Consider the following 18,712-nt stretch of genomic DNA (forward strand, 5'->3'; position numbering starts at 1 on the left):
TGTGTGCTCTCACTGTTTGTTCTCATTGTGCTCTCACTGTGTGTTCTCACTGTGTGCTCTCACTGTGTTCTCACTGTGTGCACTCACTGTGTGCTCTCACTGTGTTCTCACTGTGTGCACTCACTGTGTTCTCACTGTATGCTCTCACTGTGTTCTCACTGTGTGCTCACACTGTGTGCTCTCAGTGTGTTCTCACTGTTTGCTTTCACTGTGTTCTCACTGTGTTCTCACTGTGTGCTCTCACTGTGTGTTCTTACTGTGTGCTCTCACTGTGTTCTCACTGTGTGTTCCCACTGTGTGCTCTCACTGTGTGTTCTCGCTGTGTGTTCTCACTGTGTGCTCTCACTGTGTTCTCACTGTGTGCACTCACTGTGTGCTCTCACTGTGTGGTCCCACTGTTTGTTCTCACTGTGTTCTCACTGTGTGTTCTCACTGTGTGCTCTCACTGTGTTCTCACTGTGTGCACTCACTGTGTGCTCACTGTGTGCACTCACTGTGTTCTCACTGTATGCTCTCACTGTGTTCTCACTGTGTGTTCTCACTGTGTGCTCTCACTGTGTGCTCACACTGTGCTCTCAGTGTGTTCTCACTGTGTGCTCTCACTGCGTGTTCTTACTGTGTGCTCTCACTGTGTGTCCTCGCTGTGTGTTCTCACTGTTCTTACTGTGTGTTCTCACTGTGTGCTCTCACTGTGTGCTCTCACTGTGTGCTCTCACTGTGTGTTCTCACTGTGTGCTCACACTATGTGCTCACACTGTGTGCTCTCACTGTGTGTTCTCTCTGTGTGCTCTCACTGTTTGTTCTCATTGTGCTCTCACTGTGTGTTCTCACTGTGTGCTCACACTGTGTGCTCTCACTGTGTGTTCTCTCTGTGTGCTCTCACTGTTTGTTCTCATTGTGCTCTCACTGTGTGTTCTCACTGTGTGCTCACACTGTGTGCTCTCACTGTGTGTTCTCTCTGTGTGCTCTCACTGTTTGTTCTCATTGTGCTCTCACTGTGTGTTCTCACTGTGTGCTCTCAATGTGTTCTCACTGTGTGCACTCACTGTGTGCTCTCACTGTGTTCTCACTGTGTGCACTCACTGTGTTCTCACTGTATGCTCTCACTGTGTTCTCACTGTGTGCTCACACTGTGTGCTCTCAGTGTGTTCTCACTGTTTGCTTTCACTGTGTTCTCACTGTGTTCTCACTGTGTGCTCTCACTGTGTGTTCTTACTGTGTGCTCTCACTGTGTTCTCACTGTGTGTTCCCACTGTGTGCTCTCACTGTGTGTTCTCGCTGTGTGTTCTCACTGTGTGCTTCACTGTGTGCTCTCACTGTGTGCTCTCACTGTGTGGTCCCACTGTTTGTTCTCACTGTGTTCTCACTGTGTGTTCTCACTGAGTGCTCTCACTGTGTGCTCTCACTGTGTGTTCTCACTGTGTGTTCTCACTGAGTGCTCTCATTGTGCTCTTACTGTGTGTTCTCACTGTGTGCTCTTACTGTGTGTTCTCACTGTGTGCTCTCACTGTGTGTTCTCACTGTGTGTTCTCACTGTGTGCTCACACTTTGTGTTTTTACTGTGTGCTCTCACTGTGTGCTCTCACTGTGTGCTCTCGCTGTGTGCTCTCGCTGTGTGTTCTCGCTGTGTGCTCTCACTGTGTTCTCGCTGTCTGTTCTCGCTGTCTGTTCTCACTGTCTTCTTACTGTGTTCTCACTGTGTGCTCTCACTCTGTGTGCTCACACTGTGTGCTCTCACTGTGTGTTCTCGCTGTGTGTTCTCACTGTGTGCTCTCACTGTGTGCTCTCACTGTGTTCTCACTGTGTGCACTCACTGTGTGCTCTCACTGTGTGCTCTCACTGTGTTCTCACTGTGTGCACTCACTGTGTTCTCACTGTATGCTCTCACTGTGTTCTCACTGTGTGTTCTCACTGTGTGCTCTCACTGTGTGCTCACACTGTGTGCTCTCAGTGTGTTCTCACTGTGTGCTCTCACTGCGTGTTCTTACTGTGTGCTCTCACTGTGTGTCCTCGCTGTGTGTTCTCACTGTTCTTACTGTGTGTTCTCACTGTGTGCTCTCACTGTGTGCTCTCACTGTGTGCTCTCACTGTGTGTTCTCACTGTGTGCTCACACTATGTGCTCACACTGTGTGCTCTCACTGTGTGTTCTCTCTGTGTGCTCTCACTGTTTGTTCTCATTGTGCTCTCACTGTGTGTTCTCACTGTGTGCTCACACTGTGTGCTCTCACTGTGTGTTCTCTCTGTGTGCTCTCACTGTTTGTTCTCATTGTGCTCTCACTGTGTGTTCTCACTGTGTGCTCACACTGTGTGCTCTCACTGTGTGTTCTCTCTGTGTGCTCTCACTGTTTGTTCTCATTGTGCTCTCACTGTGTGTTCTCACTGTGTGCTCTCACTGTGTTCTCACTGTGTGCACTCACTGTGTGCTCTCACTGTGTTCTCACTGTGTGCACTCACTGTGTTCTCACTGTATGCTCTCACTGTGTTCTCACTGTGTGCTCACACTGTGTGCTCTCAGTGTGTTCTCACTGTTTGCTTTCACTGTGTTCTCACTGTGTTCTCACTGTGTGCTCTCACTGTGTGTTCTTACTGTGTGCTCTCACTGTGTTCTCACTGTGTGTTCCCACTGTGTGCTCTCACTGTGTGTTCTCGCTGTGTGTTCTCACTGTGTGCTCTCACTGTGTTCTCACTGTGTGCACTCACTGTGTGCTCTCACTGTGTGTTCTCACTGAGTGCTCTCATTGTGCTCTTACTGTGTGTTCTCACTGTGTGCTCTTACTCTGTGTTCTCACTGTGTTCTCACTGTGTGCTCTCACTCTGTGTGCTCACACTGTGTGCTCTCACTGTGTTCTCTCTGTGTGCTCTCACTGTGTGCTCTCACTGTTTCTTCTCATTGTGCTCTCACTGTGTGTTCTCACTGTGTGCTCGCACTGTGTGCTCTCACTGTGTGTTCTCACTGTGTACTCTCACTGTGTGCTCTCACTGTGTTCTCACTGTGTGCACTCACTGTGTTCTCACTGTGTGCTCGCACTGTGTGTTCTCACTGTGTGTTCTTGTTCTGTGCTCTCACTGTGTGCTCCCACTGTGTGTTCTCGCTGTGTGCTCTCACTGTGTGTTCTCGCTGTGTGTTCTCGCTGTGTGTTCTCACTGTTCTTACTGTGTGTTCTCACTGTGTGTTCTCACTGTGTGCTCACACTGTGTGTTCTCACTGTGTGCTCTCACTGTGTGTTCTCACTGTGTGTTCTCACCGAGTGCTCTCACTGAGTGCTCTCACTGTGTGCTCTCACTGTGTGCTCTCACTGTGTGCTCTCACTGTGTGTTCTCGCTGTGTGTTCTCACTCTGTGCTCTCACTGTGTGCTCTCGCTGTGTGCTCTCGCTGTGTGTTCTCGCTGTGCTCTCGCTGTGTGTGCTCGCTGTGTGTTCTCACTGTTCTTACTGTGTGTTCTTATTGTGTGTTCTCACTGTGTGCTCTCACTGTGCGCTCTCACTGTGTGCTCCCACTGTGTGCTCTCACTGTGTCCTCTCACTGTGTGCTCTCACTGTGTGCTCTCACTGTGTGCTCTCACTCTGTGCTCACACTGTGTGCTCTCACTGTGTGCTCTCAGTGTGTGTTCTCTCTGTGTGCTCTCGCTGTGTGCTCCAACTGTGTGCTCTCACTGTGTGCTCTCACTGTGTGGTCCCACTGTGTGTTCTCACTGTGTGCTCGCACTGTGTGTTCTCACTGAGTGCTCTCACTGTGTGCTCTCGCTGTGTGCTCTCACTGTGTTCTCACTGTGTGCTCTCACTGTGTTCTCACTGTGTGTTCTCACTGTGTGTTCTCACTGTGTGCTCTCACTGTGTGTTCTCACTGTGTGTTCTCACTGTGTGCTCGCACTGTGTGTTCTCACTGTTTGCTCTCACTGTGTTCTCACTGTGTGTTCTCGCTGTGTGCTCTCACTGTTTGTTCTCATTGTGCTCTCACAGTGTGTTCTCACTGTGTGCTTGCACTGTGTGCTCTCAGTGTGTGCTCTCACTGTGTGTTCTCACTGTGTGTTCTCGCTGTGTGCTCTCACTGTGTGCTCTCACTGTGTTCTCACTGTGTGTTCTCACTGTGTGCTCTCACTGTGTGCTCTCACTGTGTGCTCTCACTGTGTGCTCTCACTGTGTGCTCACACTGTGTGCACTCACTGTGTGCTCTCACTGTGTGTTCTCACTGTTTTCTCACTGTGTGCACTCACTGTGTGTTCTCACTGTGTGCTCGCACTGTGTTCTCACTGTTTGCTCTCACTGTGTTCTCACTGTGTTTTCTCACTGTGTGCTCTCAGTGTGTTCTCACTGTGTGCTCACACTGTGTGCTCTCACTGTGTTCTCACTGTGTGTTCTCAGTGTGTTCTCACTGTTTGTTCTCACTGTGCTCTCACTGTGTGTTCTCACTGTGTGTTCTCACTGTGTTCTCACTGTGTGCACTCACTGTGTGCTCTCACTGTGTGCTCTCACTGTGTTCTCAGTGTGTGCTCTCAGTGTGTTCTCACTGTGTGCTCACACTGTGTGCTCTCAGTGTGTTGTCACTGTTTGTTCTCACTGTGCTCTCACTGTCTGTTCTCACTTTGTGCTCGCACTGTGTGTTCTCACTGCGTGCTAACACTGTGTGTTCTCACTGTGCTCTCGCTGTGTGCTCTCACTGTGTGCTCTCACTGTGTGCTCTCACTGTGTGGTCCCACTGTGTGTTCTCACTGTGTGCTCTCACTGTGTGCTCTCACTGTGTGCTCTCACTGTGTGCTCTCACTGTGTGTTCTCACTGTCTTTTCTCACTGTCTGCTCTCACTGTGTGCTCTCTCTGTGCTCTCACTGTGTGCTCTCACTGTGTGTTCTCACTGTGTGCTCTCACTGTGTTCTCACTCTGTGCTCTCACTGTTTGCTCTCACTGTGTGTTCTCACTTTGTGTTCTCACTGTGTGTTCTTACTGTGTTCTTACTGTGTGTTCTTACTGTGTGTTCTAACTGTGTGCTCTCACTGTGTTGTCACGATGTGCCCACTGTGTTCTCACTGTTTGTTCCCACTGTTTGCTCTCACTGTGTGTTCTCGCTGTGTGTTCTCACTGTGTGCTCTCACTGTGTGTTCTCACTGTGTGCTCTCACTGTGTGCTCTCACTGTGTGCTCTCACTGTGTGTTCTCACTGTATTCTCAATGTATGTTCTCTCTGTGTTCTCTGTGTGTTCTCACTGTGTGTTCCCACTGTGTGTTCTCACTGAGTGCTCTCACTGTTTGCTCTCACTGTGTGTTCTCACTGTGTGCTCTCACTGTGTGCTCTCACTGTGTGTTCTCACTGTGTGTTTTCACTGTGTGCTTTCATTGTGTGTTCTCACTGTGTGTTCTAACTGTGCGTTCTCGCTGTGTGTTCTCACTGTGTGCTCTCGCTGTGTGTTCTCGCTATGTGCTCTCACGGTGTGTTCTCGCTCTGTGCTCTCACTGTGTACTCTCACTGTGTGCTCTCGCTGTGTGTTCTCGCTGTGTGCTCTCACTGTGTGCTCTCACTTTGTGCTCTCACTGTGTGTTCTCGCTGTGTGTTCTCGCTGTGTGTTCTCACTGTGTGTTCTCACTGTGTTCTCACTGTGTGTTCTCACTGTGTGCTCTCACTGTGTGCTCTCCCCATGTACTCTCACTGTGTGCTCTCACTGTGAAGTTCTCACTGAGTGCTCTCACTGTGTGCTCTCACTGTGTGCTCTCACTGTGTGTTCTCACTGTGTGCACTCACTGTGTGCTCTCACTGTGTGCTCTCACTGTGTGTTCTCACTGTATTCTCAATGTATGTTCTCTCTGTGTTCTCTGTGTGTTCTCACTGTGTGTTCCCACTGTGTGTTCTCACTGAGTGCTCTCACTGTTTGCTCTCACTGTGTGGTCCCACTGTGTGTTCTCACTGTGTGTTCTGACTGTTTGTTCTCTGTGTGTGTTCTCACTGTGTGCTCTCACTGTGTGCTCTCACTGTATGCTTTCATTGTGTGCTCTCACTGTGTGTTCTAACTGTGCGTTCTCGCTGTGTGTTCTCACTGTGTGCTCTCGCTGTGTGTTCTCGCTGTGTGCTCTCACGGTGTGTTCTCGCTCTGTGCTCTCACTGTGTACTCTCACTGTGTGCTCTCGCTGTGTGTTCTCGCTGTGTGCTCTCATTGTGTGCTCTCACTTTGTGCTCTCACTGTGTTCTCGCTGTGTGTTCTCGCTGTGTGTTCTCACTGTGTGTTCTCACTGTGTTCTCACTGTGTGTTCTCACTGTGTGCTCTCACTGTGTGCTCTCCCCATGTACTCTCACTGTGTGCTCTCACTGTGAAGTTCTCACTGAGTGCTCTCACTGTGTGCTCTCACTGTGTGCTCTCACTGTATGTTCTCACTGAGTGCTCTCACTGTGTGCTCTCACTGTGTGTTCTCACTGTTTGCTCTCACTGTGTTCTCACTGTGCTCTCACTGTGTGCTCTCAGTGTGTTCTCACTGTTTGTTCTCACTGTGCTCTCACTGTGTGTTCTCTCTGCGTGCTCTCACTGTGTGCTCTTACTATTTGTTCTTACTGTGTGCTCTCACTGTGTGCTCTCACTGTGTGTACTCACTGTGTGCTCTCACTGTGCTCTCACTGTTTGTTCTCATTGTGCTCTCACTGTGTGTTCTCACTGTGTTCTCGCACTGTGTGCTCTCACTGTGTGCTCTCACTGTGTTCCCACTGTCTGCTCTCGCTGTGTGTTCTCGCTGTGTGTTCTCGCTGTGTGTTCTCACTGTGTTCCCACTGTCTGCTCTCGCTGTGTGTTCTCGCTGTGTGTTCTCGCTGTGTGTTCTCACTGTGTTCTCACTGTGTGCTCTCACTGTGTTCCCACTGTCTGCTCTCGCTGTGTGTTCTCGCTGTGTGCTCTCACTGTGTGCTCTCACTGTGTTCCCACTGTCTGCTCTCGCTGTGTGTTCTCGCTGTGTGTTCTCGCTGTGTGTTCTCACTGTGTTCCCACTGTGTGCTCTCACTGTGTGTTCTCACTGTGTGCTCTCACTGTGTGCTCTCACTGTGTGCTCTCACTCTTTCCACTCGCTGTGTGCTCGCACTGTGTGCTCTCACTGTGTGCTCTCACTGTGTGCTCGCACTGTGTGCTCTCACTGTGTGTTCTCACTGTTTGCTCTCACTGTGTTCTCACTGTGTGCACTCACTGTGTGTTCTCGCTGTGTGCTCTCGCTGTGTGCTCTCACTGTGTGCTCTCACTGTGTGCTCTCACTGTGTGTTCTCGCTGTGTGTTCTCGCTGAGTGCTCTCGCTGTGTGCTCTCGCTGTGTGTTCTCGCTGTCTGCTCTCGCTGTGTGCTCTCGCTGTGTGCTCTCGCTGTGTGCTCTCGCTGTGTGTTCTCGCTGTGTGCTCTCGCTGTGTGTTCTCGCTGTGTGTTCTCGCTGTGTGCTCTCGCTGTGTGTTCTCGCTGTGTGCTCTCGCTGTGTGTTCTCGCTGTGTGCTCTCACTGTGTGTTCTCACTGTGTTCTCACTGTGTGCTCTCACTGTGTGCTCTCACTGTGTGCTCACACTGTGTGCTCTCACTGTGTGCTCTCACTGTGTGCTCTCACTGTGTGTTCTCACTGTGTGTTCTCACTGTGTGTTCTCACTGAGTGCTCTCACTCTGCTCTCACTGTGTGCTCTCACTGTGTGCTCTCACTTTGTGTTCTCGCTCTGTGCTCTCGCTCTGTGCTCTCGCTGTGTGCTCTCGCTGTGTGCTCTCGCTGTGTGTTCTCGCTGTGTGCTCACACTGTGTGCTCTCAGTGTGTTCTCACTGTTTGCTTTCACTGTGTTCTCACTGTGTTCTCACTGTGTGCTCTCACTGTGTGTTCTTACTGTGTGTTCTCACTGTGTGCTCTCACTGTGTTCTCACTGTGTGCACTCACTGTGTGCTCTCACTGTGTGGTCCCACTGTTTGTTCTCACTGTGTTCTCACTGTGTGTTCTCACTGTGTGCTCTCACTGTGTTCTCACTGTGTGCACTCACTGTGTTCTCACTGTATGCTCTCACTGTGTTCTCACTGTGTGTTCTCACTGTGTGCTCTCACTGTGTGCTCTCACTGTGTGCTCACACTGTGCTCTCAGTGTGTTCTCACTGTGTGCTCTCACTGCGTGTTCTTACTGTGTGCTCTCACTGTGTGTCCTCGCTGTGTGTTCTCACTGTTCTTACTGTGTGTTCTCACTGTGTGCTCTCACTGTGTGCTCTCACTGTGTGCTCTCACTGTGTGTTCTCACTGTGTGCTCACACTATGTGCTCACACTGTGTGCTCTCACTGTGTGTTCTCTCTGTGTGCTCTCACTGTTTGTTCTCATTGTGCTCTCACTGTGTGTTCTCACTGTGTGCTCACACTGTGTGCTCTCACTGTGTGTTCTCTCTGTGTGCTCTCACTGTTTGTTCTCATTGTGCTCTCACTGTGTGTTCTCACTGTGTGCTCACACTGTGTGCTCTCACTGTGTGTTCTCTCTGTGTGCTCTCACTGTTTGTTCTCATTGTGCTCTCACTGTGTGTTCTCACTGTGTGCTCTCAATGTGTTCTCACTGTGTGCACTCACTGTGTGCTCTCACTGTGTTCTCACTGTGTGCACTCACTGTGTTCTCACTGTATGCTCTCACTGTGTTCTCACTGTGTGCTCACACTGTGTGCTCTCAGTGTGTTCTTACTGTGTGCTCTCACTGTGTTCTCACTGTGTGTTCCCACTGTGTGCTCTCACTGTGTGTTCTCGCTGTGTGTTCTCACTGTGTGCTCTCACTGTGTTCTCACTGTGTGCACTCACTGTGTGCTCTCACTGTGTGGTCCCACTGTTTGTTCTCACTGTGTTCTCACTGTGTGTTCTCACTGTGTGCTCTCACTGTGTTCTCACTGTGTGCACTCACTGTGTGCTCTCACTGTGTGCTCTCACTGTGTTCTCACTGTGTGCACTCACTGTGTTCTCACTGTATGCTCTCACTGTGTTCTCTCTGTGTGTTCTCACTGTGTGCTCTCACTGTGTTCTCACTGTGTGCTCTCAGTGTGTTCTCACTGTTTGCTTTCACTGTGTTCTCACTGTGTTCTCACTGTGTGCTCTCACTGTGTGTTCTTACTGTGTGCTCTCACTGTGTTCTCACTGTGTGTTCCCACTGTGTGCTCTCACTGTGTGTTCTCGCTGTGTGTTCTCACTGTGTGCTTCACTGTGTGCTCTCACTGTGTGCTCTCACTGTGTGGTCCCACTGTTTGTTCTCACTGTGTTCTCACTGTGTGTTCTCACTGAGTGCTCTCACTGTGTGCTCTCACTGTGTGTTCTCACTGTGTGTTCTCACTGAGTGCTCTCATTGTGCTCTTACTGTGTGTTCTCACTGTGTGCTCTTACTGTGTGTTCTCACTGTGTGCTCTCACTGTGTGTTCTCACTGTGTGTTCTCACTGTGTGCTCACACTTTGTGTTTTTACTGTGTGCTCTCACTGTGTGCTCTCACTGTGTGCTCTCGCTGTGTGCTCTCGCTGTGTGTTCTCGCTGTGTGCTCTCACTGTGTTCTCGCTGTCTGTTCTCGCTGTCTGTTCTCACTGTCTTCTTACTGTGTTCTCACTGTGTGCTCTCACTCTGTGTGCTCACACTGTGTGCTCTCACTGTGTGTTCTCGCTGTGTGTTCTCACTGTGTGCTCTCACTGTGTGCTCTCACTGTGTTCTCACTGTGTGCACTCACTGTGTGCTCTCACTGTGTGCTCTCACTGTGTTCTCACTGTGTGCACTCACTGTGTTCTCACTGTATGCTCTCACTGTGTTCTCACTGTGTGTTCTCACTGTGTGCTCTCACTGTGTGCTCACACTGTGTGCTCTCAGTGTGTTCTCACTGTGTGCTCTCACTGCGTGTTCTTACTGTGTGCTCTCACTGTGTGTCCTCGCTGTGTGTTCTCACTGTTCTTACTGTGTGTTCTCACTGTGTGCTCTCACTGTGTGCTCTCACTGTGTGTTCTCACTGTGTGCTCACACTATGTGCTCACACTGTGTGCTCTCACTGTGTGTTCTCTCTGTGTGCTCTCACTGTTTGTTCTCATTGTGCTCTCACTGTGTGTTCTCACTGTGTGTTCTCACTGTGTGCTTCACTGTGTGCTCTCACTGTGTGCTCTCACTGTGTGGTCCCACTGTTTGTTCTCACTGTGTTCTCACTGTGTGTTCTCACTGAGTGCTCTCACTGTGTGCTCTCACTGTGTGTTCTCACTGTGTGTTCTCACTGAGTGCTCTCATTGTGCTCTTACTGTGTGTTCTCACTGTGTGCTCTTACTGTGTGTTCTCACTGTGTGCTCTCACTGTGTGTTCTCACTGTGTGTTCTCACTGTGTGCTCACACTTTGTGTTTTTACTGTGTGCTCTCACTGTGTGCTCTCACTGTGTGCTCTCGCTGTGTGCTCTCGCTGTGTGTTCTCGCTGTGTGCTCTCACTGTGTTCTCGCTGTCTGTTCTCGCTGTCTGTTCTCACTGTCTTCTTACTGTGTTCTCACTGTGTGCTCTCACTCTGTGTGCTCACACTGTGTGCTCTCACTGTGTGTTCTCGCTGTGTGTTCTCACTGTGTGCTCTCACTGTGTGCTCTCACTGTGTTCTCACTGTGTGCACTCACTGTGTGCTCTCACTGTGTGCTCTCACTGTGTTCTCACTGTGTGCACTCACTGTGTTCTCACTGTATGCTCTCACTGTGTTCTCACTGTGTGTTCTCACTGTGTGCTCTCACTGTGTGCTCACACTGTGTGCTCTCAGTGTGTTCTCACTGTGTGCTCTCACTGCGTGTTCTTACTGTGTGCTCTCACTGTGTGTCCTCGCTGTGTGTTCTCACTGTTCTTACTGTGTGTTCTCACTGTGTGCTCTCACTGTGTGCTCTCACTGTGTGTTCTCACTGTGTGCTCACACTATGTGCTCACACTGTGTGCTCTCACTGTGTGTTCTCTCTGTGTGCTCTCACTGTTTGTTCTCATTGTGCTCTCACTGTGTGTTCTCACTGTGTGCTCACACTGTGTGCTCTCACTGTGTGTTCTCTCTGTGTGCTCTCACTGTTTGTTCTCATTGTGCTCTCACTGTGTGTTCTCACTGTGTGCTCACACTGTGTGCTCTCACTGTGTGTTCTCTCTGTGTGCTCTCACTGTTTGTTCTCATTGTGCTCTCACTGTGTGTTCTCACTGTGTGCTCTCACTGTGTTCTCACTGTGCACTCACTGTGTGCTCTCACTGTGTTCTCACTGTGTGCACTCACTGTGTTCTCACTGTATGCTCTCACTGTGTTCTCACTGTGTGCTCACACTGTGTGCTCTCAGTGTGTTCTCACTGTTTGCTTTCACTGTGTTCTCACTGTGTTCTCACTGTGTGCTCTCACTGTGTGTTCTTACTGTGTGCTCTCACTGTGTTCTCACTGTGTGTTCCCACTGTGTGCTCTCACTGTGTGTTCTCGCTGTGTGTTCTCACTGTGTGCTCTCACTGTGTTCTCACTGTGTGCACTCACTGTGTGCTCTCACTGTGTGTTCTCACTGAGTGCTCTCATTGTGCTCTTACTGTGTGTTCTCACTGTGTGCTCTTACTCTGTGTTCTCACTGTGTTCTCACTGTGTGCTCTCACTCTGTGTGCTCACACTGTGTGCTCTCACTGTGTTCTCTCTGTGTGCTCTCACTGTGTGCTCTCACTGTTCCTTCTCATTGTGCTCTCACTGTGTGTTCTCACTGTGTGCTCGCACTGTGTGCTCTCACTGTGTGTTCTCACTGTGTACTCTCACTGTGTGCTCTCACTGTGTTCTCACTGTGTGCACTCACTGTGTTCTCACTGTGTGCTCGCACTGTGTGTTCTCACTGTGTGTTCTTGTTCTGTGCTCTCACTGTGTGCTCCCACTGTGTGTTCTCGCTGTGTGCTCTCACTGTGTGTTCTCGCTGTGTGTTCTCGCTGTGTGTTCTCACTGTTCTTACTGTGTGTTCTCACTGTGTGTTCTCACTGTGTGCTCACACTGTGTGTTCTCACTGTGTGCTCTCACTGTGTGTTCTCACTGTGTGTTCTCACCGAGTGCTCTCACTGAGTGCTCTCACTGTGTGCTCTCACTGTGTGCTCTCACTGTGTGCTCTCACTGTGTGTTCTCGCTGTGTGTTCTCACTCTGTGCTCTCACTGTGTGCTCTCGCTGTGTGCTCTCGCTGTGTGTTCTCGCTGTGCTCTCGCTGTGTGTTCTCGCTGTGTGTTCTCACTGTTCTTACTGTGTGTTCTTATTGTGTGTTCTCACTGTGTGCTCTCACTGTGCGCTCTCACTGTGTGCTCCCACTGTGTGCTCTCACTGTGTCCTCTCACTGTGTGCTCTCACTGTGTGCTCTCACTGTGTGCTCTCACTCTGTGCTCACACTGTGTGCTCTCACTGTGTGCTCTCAGTGTGTGTTCTCTCTGTGTGCTCTCGCTGTGTGCTCCAACTGTGTGCTCTCACTGTGTGCTCTCACTGTGTGGTCCCACTGTGTGTTCTCACTGTGTGCTCGCACTGTGTGTTCTCACTGAGTGCTCTCACTGTGTGCTCTCGCTGTGTGCTCTCACTGTGTTCTCACTGTGTGCTCTCACTGTGTTCTCACTGTGTGTTCTCACTGTGTGTTCTCACTGTGTGCTCTCACTGTGTGTTCTCACTGTGTGTTCTCACTGTGTGCTCGCACTGTGTGTTCTCACTGTTTGCTCTCACTGTGTTCTCACTGTGTGTTCTCGCTGTGTGCTCTCACTGTTTGTTCTCATTGTGCTCTCACAGTGTGTTCTCACTGTGTGCTTGCACTGTGTGCTCTCAGTGTGTGCTCTCACTGTGTGTTCTCACTGTGTGTTCTCGCTGTGTGCTCTCACTGTGTGCTCTCACTGTGTGCTCTCACTGTGTTCTCACTGTGTGTTCTCACTGTGTGCTCTCACTGTGTGCTCTCACTGTGTGCTCTCACTGTGTGCTCACACTGTGTGCACTCACTGTGTGCTCTCACTGTGTGTTCTCACTGTTTTCTCACTGTGTGCACTCACTGTGTGTTCTCACTGTGTGCTCGCACTGTGTTCTCACTGTTTGCTCTCACTGTGTTCTCACTGTGTTTTCTCACTGTGTGCTCTCAGTGTGTTCTCACTGTGTGCTCACACTGTGTGCTCTCACTGTGTTCTCACTGTGTGTTCTCAGTGTGTTCTCACTGTTTGTTCTCACTGTGCTCTCACTGTGTGTTCTCACTGTGTGTTCTCACTGTGTTCTCACTGTGTGCACTCACTGTGTGCTCTCACTGTGTGCTCTCACTGTGTTCTCAGTGTGTGCTCTCAGTGTGTTCTCACTGTGTGCTCACACTGTGTGCTCTCAGTGTGTTGTCACTGTTTGTTCTCACTGTGCTCTCACTGTCTGTTCTCACTTTGTGCTCGCACTGTGTGTTCTCACTGCGTGCTAACACTGTGTGTTCTCACTGTGCTCTCGCTGTGTGCTCTCACTGTGTGCTCTCACTGTGTGCTCTCACTGTGTGGTCCCACTGTGTGTTCTCACTGTGTGCTCTCACTGTGTGCTCTCACTGTGTGCTCTCACTGTGTGTTCTCACTGTCTTTTCTCACTGTCTGCTCTCACTGTGTGCTCTCTCTGTGCTCTCACTGTGTGCTCTCACTGTGTGTTCTCACTGTGTGCTCTCACTGTGTTCTCACTCTGTGCTCTCACTGTTTGCTCTCACTGTGTGTTCTCACTTTGTGTTCTCACTGTGTGTTCTTACTGTGTTCTTACTGTGTGTTCTTACTGTGTGTTCTAACTGTGTGCTCTCACTGTGTTGTCACGATGTGCCCACTGTGTTCTCACTGTTTGTTCCCACTGTTTGCTCTCACTGTGTGTTCTCGCTGTGTGTTCTCACTGTGTGCTCTCACTGTGTGTTCTCACTGTGTGCTCTCACTGTGTGCTCTCACTGTGTGCTCTCACTGTGTGTTCTCACTGTATTCTCAATGTATGTTCTCTCTGTGTTCTCTGTGTGTTCTCACTGTGTGTTCCCACTGTGTGTTCTCACTGAGTGCTCTCACTGTTTGCTCTCACTGTGTGTTCTCACTGTGTGCTCTCACTGTGTGCTCTCACTGTGTGTTCTCACTGTGTGTTTTCACTGTGTGCTTTCATTGTGTGTTCTCACTGTGTGTTCTAACTGTGCGTTCTCGCTGTGTGTTCTCACTGTGTGCTCTCGCTGTGTGTTCTCGCTATGTGCTCTCACGGTGTGTTCTCGCTCTGTGCTCTCACTGTGTACTCTCGCTGTGTGCTCTCGCTGTGTGTTCTCGCTGTGTGCTCTCACTGTGTGCTCTCACTTTGTGCTCTCACTGTGTGTTCTCGCTGTGTGTTCTCGCTGTGTGTTCTCACTGTGTGTTCTCACTGTGTTCTCACTGTGTGTTCTCACTGTGTGCTCTCACTGTGTGCTCTCCCCATGTACTCTCACTGTGTGCTCTCACTGTGAAGTTCTCACTGAGTGCTCTCACTGTGTGCTCTCACTGTGTGCTCTCACTGTGTGTTCTCACTGTGTGCACTCACTGTGTGCTCTCACTGTGTGCTCTCACTGTGTGTTCTCACTGTATTCTCAATGTATGTTCTCTCTGTGTTCTCTGTGTGTTCTCACTGTGTGTTCCCACTGTGTGTTCTCACTGAGTGCTCTCACTGTTTGCTCTCACTGTGTGGTCCCACTGTGTGTTCTCACTGTGTGTTCTGACTGTTTGTTCTCTGTGTGTGTTCTCACTGTGTGCTCTCACTGTGTGCTCTCACTGTATGCTTTCATTGTGTGCTCTCACTGTGTGTTCTAACTGTGCGTTCTCGCTGTGTGTTCTCACTGTGTGCTCTCGCTGTGTGTTCTCGCTGTGTGCTCTCACGGTGTGTTCTCGCTCTGTGCTCTCACTGTGTACTCTCACTGTGTGCTCTCGCTGTGTGTTCTCGCTGTGTGCTCTCATTGTGTGCTCTCACTTTGTGCTCTCACTGTGTGTTCTCGCTGTGTGTTCTCGCTGTGTGTTCTCACTGTGTGTTCTCACTGTGTTCTCACTGTGTGTTCTCACTGTGTGCTCTCACTGTGTGCTCTCCCCATGTACTCTCACTGTGTGCTCTCACTGTGAAGTTCTCACTGAGTGCTCTCACTGTGTGCTCTCACTGTGTGCTCTCACTGTATGTTCTCACTGAGTGCTCTCACTGTGTGCTCTCACTGTGTGTTCTCACTGTTTGCTCTCACTGTGTTCTCACTGTGCTCTCACTGTGTGCTCTCAGTGTGTTCTCACTGTTTGTTCTCACTGTGCTCTCACTGTGTGTTCTCTCTGCGTGCTCTCACTGTGTGCTCTTACTATTTGTTCTTACTGTGTGCTCTCACTGTGTGCTCTCACTGTGTGTACTCACTGTGTGCTCTCACTGTGCTCTCACTGTTTGTTCTCATTGTGCTCTCACTGTGTGTTCTCACTGTGTTCTCGCACTGTGTGCTCTCACTGTGTGCTCTCACTGTGTTCCCACTGTCTGCTCTCGCTGTGTGTTCTCGCTGTGTGTTCTCGCTGTGTGTTCTCACTGTGTTCCCACTGTCTGCTCTCGCTGTGTGTTCTCGCTGTGTGTTCTCGCTGTGTGTTCTCACTGTGTTCTCACTGTGTGCTCTCACTGTGTTCCCACTGTCTGCTCTCGCTGTGTGTTCTCGCTGTGTGCTCTCACTGTGTGCTCTCACTGTGTTCCCACTGTCTGCTCTCGCTGTGTGTTCTCGCTGTGTGTTCTCGCTGTGTGTTCTCACTGTGTTCCCACTGTGTGCTCTCACTGTGTGTTCTCACTGTGTGCTCTCACTGTGTGCTCTCACTGTGTGCTCTCACTCTTTCCACTCGCTGTGTGCTCGCACTGTGTGCTCTCACTGTGTGCTCTCACTGTGTGCTCGCACTGTGTGCTCTCACTGTGTGTTCTCACTGTTTGCTCTCACTGTGTTCTCACTGTGTGCACTCACTGTGTGTTCTCGCTGTGTGCTCTCGCTGTGTGCTCTCACTGTGTGCTCTCACTGTGTGCTCTCACTGTGTGTTCTCGCTGTGTGTTCTCGCTGAGTGCTCTCGCTGTGTGCTCTCGCTGTGTGTTCTCGCTGTCTGCTCTCGCTGTGTGCTCTCGCTGTGTGCTCTCGCTGTGTGCTCTCGCTGTGTGTTCTCGCTGTGTGCTCTCGCTGTGTGTTCTCGCTGTGTGTTCTCGCTGTGTGCTCTCGCTGTGTGTTCTCGCTGTGTTCTCTCGCTGTGTGTTCTCGCTGTGTGCTCTCACTGTGTGTTCTCACTGTGTTCTCACTGTGTGCTCTCACTGTGTGCTCTCACTGTGTGCTCACACTGTGTGCTCTCACTGTGTGCTCTCACTGTGTGCTCTCACTGTGTGTTCTCACTGTGTGTTCTCACTGTGTGTTCTCACTGAGTGCTCTCACTCTGCTCTCACTGTGTGCTCTCACTGTGTGCTCTCACTTTGTGTTCTCGCTCTGTGCTCTCGCTCTGTGCTCTCGCTGTGTGCTCTCGCTGTGTGCTCTCGCTGTGTGTTCTCGCTGTGTGCTCTCGCTGTTTGTTCTCGCTGTGTGTTCTCACTGTTCTTACTGTGTGTTCTTACTGTTTGCTCTCATTGTGTATTCTCACTGTGTGCTCTCACTGTGTGCTCTCAGTGTGCTCTCACTGTGTGCTCACACTGTGTGCTCTCACTGTGTGCTCTCACTGTGTGCTCTCAGTGTGTTCTCACTGTTTGTTCTCACTGTGCTCTCACTGTGTGGTCTCACTGTGCTCTCACTGTGTGCTCTCACTGTTTGCTCTCACTGTGTTGTCACACTGTGTGTTCTCACTGTGTTCTCACTGTGTGTTCTGACTGTGTGCTCTCACTGTGTGCTCTCACTGTGTGCTCTCACTGTGTGTTCTCGCTCTGTGCTCTCACTGTGTGCTCTCGCTGTGTGTTCTCACTGTGTGCTCTCACTGTGTGCTCTCACTGTGTGTTCTCACTGTGTGCTCTCACTGTGTGCTCTCACTGTGTGCTCTCACAGTGTTCTCACTGCGTGTTCTCACTGCGTGCTCTCACTGCGTGTTCTCTCTGCGTGCTCTCCCTGCGTGCTCTCCCTGCATGCTCTCCCTGCGTGCTCTCACTGTGTTCTTACTCTGTATTCTTTCTGTATGTTCTCACTGTGTGGTCTCACGGTGTGCTCTCACTGTGTGCTCTCACTATGTGCTCTCACTGTGTGCTCTCACTGTGTGCTCTCACTGTGTGTTCTCACTGTCTGTTCTCACTGTGTGCTCTCTCTGTGTGCTCTCTCTGTGCTCTCACTGTGTGCTCTCACTGTGTGTTCTCACTGTGTGCTCTCACTGTGTTCTCGCTCTGTGCTCTCACTGTTTGCTCTCACTGTGTGTTCTCACTTTGTGTTCTCACTGTGTGTTCTTACTGTGTTCTTACTGTGTGTTCTTACTGTGTGTTCTAACTGTGTGCTCTCACTGTGTTGTCACGATGTGCCCACTGTGTTCTCACTGTTTGTTCCCACTGTTTGCTCTCACTGTGTGTTCTCGCTGTGTGTTCTCACTGTGTGTTCTCACTGTGTGTTCTCATTGTGTGCTCTCACTGTGTGTTCTCACTGTGTGCTCACACTGTGTGTTTTCTCTGTGTGCTCTCACTGTTTGTTCTCATTGTGCTCTCACTGTGTGTTCTCACTGTGTGCTCTCACTGTGTGCTCTCACTGTGTGCTCTCACTGTGTGTTCTCACTGTGTGTTCTCACTGTGTGCTCTCACTGTGTGCTCTCACTGTGTGCTCTCACTGTGTGTTCTCACTGTGTGCACTCACTGTGTGCCCTCACTGTGTGTTCTCACTGTGTGTTCTCACTGTATTCTCAATGTATGTTCTCTCTGTGTTCTCTGTGTGTTCTCACTGTGTGTTCCCACTGTGTGTTCTCACTGAGTGCACTCACTGTTTGCTCTCACTGTGTGGTCCCACTGTGTGTTCTCACTGTGTGTTCTGACTGTTTGTTCTCTGTGTGTGTTCTTACTGTGTGCTCTCACTGTGTGCTCTCACTGTGTGCTCTCACTGTGTGCTTTGATTGTGTGTTCTCACTGTGTCTTCTAACTGTGCGTTCTCGCTGTGTGTTCTCACTGTGTGCTCTCGCTGTGTGTTCTTGCTGTGTGCTCTCACGGTGTGTTCTCGCTCTGTGCTCTCACTGTGTACTCTCACTGTGTGCTCTCGCTGTGTGTTCTCGCTGTGTGCTCTCACTGTGTGCTCTCACTTTGTGCTCTCACTGTGTGTTCTCGCTGTGTGTTCTCGCTGTGTGTTCTCACTGTGTGCTCTCACTGTGTGCTCTCCCCATGTACTCTCACTGTGTGCTCTCACTGTGAAGTTCTCACTGAGTGCTCTCACTGTGTGCTCTCACTGTGTGTTCTCACTGAGTGCTCTCACTGTGTGCTCTCACTGTGTGTTCTCACTGTTTGCTCTCACTGTGTTCTCACTGTGCTCTCACTGTGTGCTCTCAGTGTGTTCTCACTGTTTGTTCTCACTGTGCTCTCACTGTGTGTTCTCTCTGCGTGCTCTCACTGTGTGTTCTCACTGTGCTCTCACTGTGTGCTCTCACTGTGTGCTCTCACCGTGTGGTCCCACTGTGTGTTCTCACTGTGTTCTCACTGTGTGCTCTCACTGTGTGCTCTCACTGTGTGCTCTCACTGTGTGTTCTCACTGTGTGCTTTGATTGTGTGTTCTCACTGTGTGTTCTAACTGTGCGTTCTCGCTGTGTGTTCTCACTGTGTGCTCTCGCTGTGTGTTCTCGCTGTGTGCTCTCACGGTGT

The 18,712-nt window shown here is 50.3% G+C and overlaps 1 protein-coding gene across 1 annotated transcript in view; it reads left to right on the forward strand.

The window, feature by feature from the left end:
- LOC147109865 (POU domain, class 2, transcription factor 2-like) overlaps nt 1-18,712 on the forward strand; it is a gene marked incomplete at its 5' end in the record, with an annotated part of 462,998 nt that overhangs the window by 360,275 nt on the left and 84,011 nt on the right. The gene's annotated exons all lie outside the window — the stretch shown is intronic.

Source organism: Somniosus microcephalus, chromosome 12, assembly GCF_052327205.1.
Source record: "Somniosus microcephalus isolate GS21.2 chromosome 12, FLI_Smic_1.0, whole genome shotgun sequence".
NCBI classification, from domain to species: domain Eukaryota; kingdom Metazoa; phylum Chordata; class Chondrichthyes; order Squaliformes; family Somniosidae; genus Somniosus; species Somniosus microcephalus.